We start from the raw sequence: 7,675 nt of genomic DNA, 5'->3' as shown, positions 1-7,675 counted from the left end.
GTACAACTAAATGTCTATGTCCTGTCACAACAAAACATTACATGTGATGTGAAAATTTACCAAATACGTATGAAATATGCAAAGAAATGGGGAAATGTGTCTGACAGGGATGAAATAGACGTAGGCATTGCTGTTGAGGGGACTGAACCACAGAGCTGCTGAAGAACATTTTATGACAAAAGAACTAAAACCAGCCATGCTTTAAGGACCAAAAGAAAGTTTCAGCAAAAAAGATAATAATAATAATAATAATAATAATAATAATAATTTTTTCAAAGAGCTGAATAAAAAGTTGGCAACAGAAAAATGCACCAATTTAAATGAAAAAGTCAATAAAGTTTTCCAGCAGATTTGAACAAAAAACCCAACATATCTGAAGTTTTTAGGTCAGAATAAGGAAGGGAACAAAGAATAACTGAAAGTCATCACAGAGCCTCAGGAGAATGTGTGGCTCCACCAGGTTTACCAACCTCTATCTAGTGTGTGTGCTATAGACAAGGTAGCACTAAAGACACTGAACGCAACTCTGAAAGGCAAGTGGAAGCCTCATTTGATAGAAAACCCTACTCTACCAGCCATAAAACTCAAAGAGCTCAGCTACAGCAAAGACCTACACAAAGACATCTACACCCAGACATGTCATTGTGATCACTACGTGCTAAATTCTAAGGGAAAAGTCACCAAATGTGAAAGTAGAAAATGAGGTCAGGTACATACCAGCAAGAATAGCACCTGAATTTTCTGACAAATATTGGGACCAGAGGACTAGGGTATCATAGTAAATATGTTGGAACTGAAAATTTTACATCATTCAATTTAGCTTTCAAAAGTGAATGTTAAATATTCCCAGAGAAAACAAGAGGAGATATGGTCCTATTGGTCCCTAGTCTATAAATAGTTTTTTAAACAAAATATTTTTTATTAATTATTTGAAACTTTCATACAGTGTATTTTGATCATATCCATCCAAACTCCTTCTCCTTTTTCCAGTTCTATCCATTTCTCATCTTTTCCCACCCTCCTGTCCTTTTTTATTCTCAATAACTCATGGAGTTCAGTTTATGCTGACCATACCCATAAAAACCCGACTCTACCTCCCCTAGAAGATATCAGCTCTCAATGGCTCCTTAGGCACTTAAGCTTCTGCATGCTCATGCAAGAAGGTTGATTGTCCCAACCTTATGAAAGTCTTGTGCAGGCAACCATAGCTGCTGTGAATTCATAAGTGGAGCAGCCCTGCCATGTCCAGAAGTCCCTGTTTTACTTCATTTCTCCCTGACCTTTGGCTCATACATCTTTCTGCCCACTCTTTCTGTGATGTTCCTTGAGCTTTCTAGGGAAGTGATACAGATGTACCATTTCTACAAGCAGTGTTGAAAAGTCACACAAACATGAAGCAAGTGGCACCCGAGAGTCAGGGTGTGTGTGTGTGTGTGTGTGTGTGTGTGTGTGTGTGTGAGAGAGAGAGAGAGAGAGAGAGAGAGAGAGAGAGAGAGAGAGAGAGAGAGAGAGAGAATGGAAAACAGGTAATTATGTAAGTCATATTTGATGATATAATTGCATTTTAAAAATCATCTTGACTAATAAAGAAGTCAATTTCCTAACACATTATGTATAATGATGTTACTTGTCATAAAGTAATGTATTTGACAATGGCAGCACAATGGGAGTGGGTTGAGGTAAAATTGTTGCAATAAAATAAATGACAACATGGTAATTGAAAACCATAGACAGAACAGAAAAAAGCCAAAAGTGAACATAAAATTATTATTTATACACACTCATTCACATTACTCTTACAGCCTCATGCATTCCAGGCTGGCCTCCAACTCACTATGTATTGAAGGATGGCCTAGAACTTGTGATCCTCCTGCACCCTCCTCCCAAGGGCTGGTCTCTCAGAGGTGCATCATTATAGGTATGAACTCTACCAACTGAACCACTTTTAAAAGGTAATCATGTAAGATCATAGCTATACCAATGCATTATTTAGTTTATGTCTTACATAACAACAATTACTTGTAGAATAGTCATGGCACAAAGGACAGTGGAACAACATTGTAGGGAAATTTCAGTATTTTATTGGAAATAAATCATAGCAAACTGAAGTCGACTGAGATAATATAGAATATTTGCAGTCTATAAAACGTCTACTAAGAAAATGGCTCAAAATACGTTTTAAATATCATTATAGAATTAAAGTATAACTATACAAACATATCTACTTTCTATAGAATAAGGCAGAAAGGAAGGATGAGAGATGAGGAGAACAATGGGAAATATAGAAAATTGAAAGAAAAATTAAAGTTTTAGAGTCAACCCTATTTGTAGGAGCATTAAGAGGATTTGGAGTGTTGGTAATGATATAGAGAAATTTGTACATTATTGATGAGATATAAATGCTATAGTATCTGAAAATTTGTTTAATCTTCTTCAAAACAATCCACTGTAGGATTACTTCAAGATCAAGTCTACTCTTCAGTTTAAAATCAAGAAAAGTGAAAACATGTGCCCATATAAAACTTTGTAAAGGTAATTCACATCAGCAACATGCAAATAACCAAATAAGAAGCCCAAATGTCCATCAATGATGAAGAGATAAGGTATGATATATCCACATAGTAGATATATTGTTAGAAAGAAATGAAGATGCTCGCTATGATGCAGGTAAATACTGAAAGCATTATTTTTATTTGTTATTGTTGTTAGTTTGCTATGCTATTTACAATAATCAGGTAATGGAAGCAATCTTAATGTCTGTTCTGTTTCATTGTTTGCTGCTGTGATGTACACTATGACCAAAACCAACTTGGGGAAGAAAAAGGTTTGTTCAGCTTACATGTCCTGATCACAGTTCACCATAGAAAGAATACAGGGTGGGGACAGCAGCAAGAATTTGTAAGCAGAAATGGAGGAAATGGCCAAGGAAAAATGGTGATGTAGACTTGCACTTGGATTTGTTCTAGGGTAGAAGATGAGTGGGTTACCTAGTGATAAATATGATCTTTTCCTCTAGGGAGATGAAAAAGTTAGATAATTAGATTGTGAGGATTCTTCCTAAGACCTAGAATATAACAATGATAGGAACAAACAAACAAAAACAAACAACAGCAAAAATAGTAGATATTAAATTGGCATATGAGATGGGATGTGAGTTATATGTTAATAAAGATTTTCTCTGTTCCGTTTTTCATTTTTTACTTTTATTGAAAATAGATCCTTTTCTCATACAATATACCCTGGTAATATTTTCCCTTCCTTCTACTCCTCCCAGTTCCTCCCCACCTTCTCTCCTTTCCAGATCCACTCCCTTTCTCTCTCTCATTAGAAATGAACAGGTTTCTAAGAGATAACAAGCAAACATGACAAAATAAAGCATAATAAGATAAAGCATCCCATCATATCATAATTGGACCAGGTAACCAAAAAGAAGGAAAGAATCTCAAGAGCAGGCATAAGAGTCAAAGACCCACTTATTCTCACACTCAAGAGTCCCATGAAACTATTGAGCTAAAAGCTATAATATATAGAGAGGGGACTTGGTGCAGACCTGTGTAGGTCCTGTGCTTGCTGATACAGTCTTTTTGAGTTCATATGGGCCTTGATTAGTTGACTCAGAGGGCTTTGTTCTCTTGGTGTCTCCATCATGTCCGGTGCTAACATTCTTTCTGTTTCCTCTTCCATGGGGTTTCCTGAGCTCTGAGGGAAGGGGTTTGGTAGAGACATCCCATTTATATTCTTTCTGTGTAGTTTCTGGCTGTGGGTTTCTGAGTCTGTTCCCATCTATGGGAGAAAGCTTCTCTGTTGATGTCTGTATAAGGCCCTGGTCTCTGAGTATAGCAGAATTTCATTAAAAGACATTTTATCGATGGGTTACTTTTGATTTGTTTTTTTAAAGGCAAGTAGTGTTTGGTTTTATTCTAGGTCTCTGGGATATCTAGTCTCTGGTTCTTGGTTACACAAGCAGTGTGGGGTATGGGTTCCTTCTTGTAGAGTGGGTCTTAAGTGAAATCTGACATTGGTTGGCTACTTTCACAAGTTCTGCCCCACTATTGTACTAGATTATCTTGCAGGAAGGACAGATTGTAGGTCAAAGGTTTTGTGGCTGGATTAGTGTCCATATTTCTCTTTTGGTAACATGGAGAGTAGCTTTACACACCAAAGACACTAGAATATAGGGGTCAAGGTTCAATGTAGGCACCAGCTCAATTTCTCTAAGTTCAGTGAGTTTTATGGATTTGTCCTCAGTAATGAAGACCCATGCTGTAATGCCCCACTGCCCCCCCTTAGTAATGAGGAGCCTCTATCAGTTAATGAAGAGCAACCCATTGTCTTAGCAACAGCCTGGGTTGTTTGGGGATTTTCATGTGACCCCCCACCTTGGTTAATAACTCCAATTGAATGCAACCAATTCCTACTACTGGAAGCCTCATTTGGTAACAAGAGATAGCCAGTTAAGTCTCTGTATACTCCATTGCTAGGAGACCTCATTATGATCACCTTTATAGATTCCAGGAAGTTCCCACTGCACCAAGCTTCCATATCATCCCTCAAATGCCCCTTTGTTCCAGCTGTCTCTCCCAGAATTCTATCCCTCTGCCCTAATTACCTTCCTCCTCCCCACCCATTTTTCTCATTCACATTTCCACTCACTCCCAGTCCATCCTTATAATTGGTTCTCTTCCCCAAAGGGGAAATCCATGTATCCTGTAGAAATAGTATATAAAAGGTCAGAAATTAACAAATTCAAAAAACAGAAAACAAGAAAAAAACTGCAAACAAAGAGATGGTTCTTGAATAAATCAACAAAATTTAAAACCTCTAATAATACTAAGAAAGAAAAGCAAAGAGAGAAGAAACAAATTCTTCTTCTTGGAAAAAAAAAACAGGGGATGCCTTTGATGATTATTAAGAGAATTATGCTGCACAGTGGTGGCACACATCTTTAATCCAGCATTCAGGAGGCAGAGGCAGGCAGATCTCTGTGAGTTCAAGGCCAGCCTAGTCTACAGAGCAATTTCCAGGACAAGCTCCAAAGCTACACAAAGAAGCTCTGTCACAATAAAAGAAAAAGAAAAAAACTATTTATAAAAGAGACAGAATTATATTCATAATTTAAAATCCTAATAAGTCTCAAGTGGTTTCACTTGATAATTTCTACCAAATGTTAAAAATATTAAACAACTCTAATTCTGTGTATTTACTCCATAATTTAAGAAGAAATATTGCATAATTACTTTACATGTATTTGGTATTCCATCGATAGCCAAGTAAGACAACATAGAGCAAAAATAGTGAAAATATAGGAAATTGTTGAACAATATCCCGTAAAAATAAGATATAAAAGTTCTTAAAGTATTAGCAAGTGAGGTTCAGCTGAATGTTAAAGAAAAAATACACACACCTTATCAACTGGACTTTTTCTTTGGGCCCAAGTTAGTTAAATATTCTATAATTAACCAGTGTATTTCACCATTCAACAAGTTAAAGACAAAAATTATATTGTCATTTCCTCAATTAAAGGTGTTTGACAAAATTTGATTGGTATTAACAAAACTCTAAGGAAAAGGAGATGAGCAAACTTCCTCAGTTTGATAAAGTATAGCTAAGACAATCCCAGTACACTTTGTGTAGAACAATGCTAACGTGCTCTACTCCTGTTTATTTCGATACTAATGGATGGAAGAAGTAATATGTGTCTGTCCTAACATTTGACATGATTGTGTAAATAGAGAACGCTAAACAGCCTAAAGCAAAATAATAAAACACAAAAATAGAAACTAATAAATGAGCTTGCCTAAGTAACAAAGAACAAGACAAAAATGCAAGTATCAGTCAATTGACACATGAAGACTGATGTGAAAAGTACAACACTATTTGGAAAAATCAATACATTTGGAGACTTTAAAGTGTATCATAGATTCCAAAGGCACAAACCAAGAAAAAGTAAATCAGAAAAGTAGAATTTATCCAAATTTGATAATTTTGACTTATTTTCAAAATAACTATCTGAAAAGATGCATATTATAACAGAAATCAGCTTTAAAAAACATTATCAGTATAAAATTGTGCAAGAGTCACCCATGTTAAAGTAAATGGTGTCTGTTTGGGGTGGCATTTCATCTGGCTAACAACAAGTGATAGTTTTAAGCAATAACAGTATTGACAAGATTAAAGAACAAACTTTTAGCCCAGAGCCCGAGAGTCAAAGCCGGTTGTCAACCCAGTCCTGTCCCGCAGTCCCCTGCCTTTCCTTTTTCTTTCAACATGACAGATGCCGAGGTATCCTTCGCCAAGGACTTCTTGGCAGGTGGAGTGGCCACGGCCATCTCCAAGATGGCGGTAGCGCCCATCGAGCAGGTCAAACTGCTGCTGCAGGTGCAGCATGCGAGCAAGCAAATCAAGGAGATAAGCAATAAATACAAGGGCATTATAGACTGCGTGGTTCGTATCCCCAAGGAACAGGGAGTCCTGTCCTTCTGGTGTGGTAACCTGGCCATTGTCATCAGATACTTCCCCACCCAGGCTCTCAACTTTGCCTTCAAAGATAAATACAAGCAGATCTTTTTGGGTGGTGTGGACAAGAGGACCCAGTTTTGGTGCTACTTTGCTGGGAACCTGGCATGAGGTGGTGCCGCTGGGGCCACATCCTTGTTCTTTGTGTACCCTCTTGATTTTGCCCGTACCCGTCTAGCAGCTGATGTGGGCAAAGCCGGAGCTGAAAGGGAATTCAAAGGCCTTGGTGACTGCCTGGTTAAGACCTACAAATGAGAGATTAGGGGTCTGTACCAAGGCTTTAATGTGTCAGTACAGGGCATTATCATCTACCGAGCTGCCTACTTTGGTATCTATGACACTGCAAAGGAAATGCTTCCAGATCCCAAGAATACTCACATCTTCATCAGCTGGATGACTGATTGCACAGTCTGTCACTGCTGTTGCTGGCCTATCCTATCCCTTTGACACGGTTCGCCGTCGTCGTATGATGATGCAGTTGGGATGCAAAGGAATTGATATCATGTATACAGGCATGATTGACTGCTGGAGGAAGATCGCTCATGATGAAGGAAGCAAGGCTTTCTTCAAGGGTGCATGTTCCAATGTTCTCAGGGGAATGGGTGGTGCCTTTGTGCTTGTCTTGTATGACGAGATCAAAAAGTACACATAATTATGTCTTAGGTGTTCTCCTGAGAACAGGCATGCTGTATAATACACCGTATCTTGAGCATTCTGGACAGATTTTCTGGGCTTGTCTGTTTTATCAATGGCAACTATTTACCAGTTGAAAAGTGAGAAGTAATAATATTCATCTGACCAGTTTTCTCTTAAAGTCATTTCCATAATGACAATAATGATAGGACTCAATTATATTTTTTATTTCAGTCACTCCTGATAATAAAAATTGAAGAAATAAAAGAAAAAAAGAACAAACTTTAATAAAAAACATTCCATATAAAAGAGTCTAACTTTCACAAGGAAATTAGTGAAAATGCTTGTCAAGGTTACATTAGGTGACATGATATTAATGGTGTGAAATAATATAAAAATAATTTCCTGATCACATATGAAACTAGAAAACCATGTAATATTGACAAGAGATCAAACAGACTTGAAATGATACAGAGAAATAGTCTCAGATACATGTCTTACATGAATGCTATTTTGATATCAATAT

The 7,675-nt window shown here is 37.3% G+C and overlaps 1 pseudogene; it reads left to right on the top strand.

The window, feature by feature from the left end:
- Nucleotides 1-6,267: 6,267 nt before the first annotated feature.
- Nucleotides 6,268-7,410, top strand: LOC102922043 (ADP/ATP translocase 2 pseudogene; annotated as a pseudogene).
- The last annotated feature ends 265 nt before the right edge of the window (nt 7,411-7,675 follow it).

The sequence above is a fragment of the Peromyscus maniculatus genome, chromosome 4 (genome assembly GCF_049852395.1).
Source record: "Peromyscus maniculatus bairdii isolate BWxNUB_F1_BW_parent chromosome 4, HU_Pman_BW_mat_3.1, whole genome shotgun sequence".
NCBI lineage: Eukaryota > Metazoa > Chordata > Mammalia > Rodentia > Cricetidae > Peromyscus > Peromyscus maniculatus.
The sequence above is the reverse complement of the archived record's forward strand: the minus strand, read 5'-3'. Positions and strand labels throughout refer to the sequence as shown.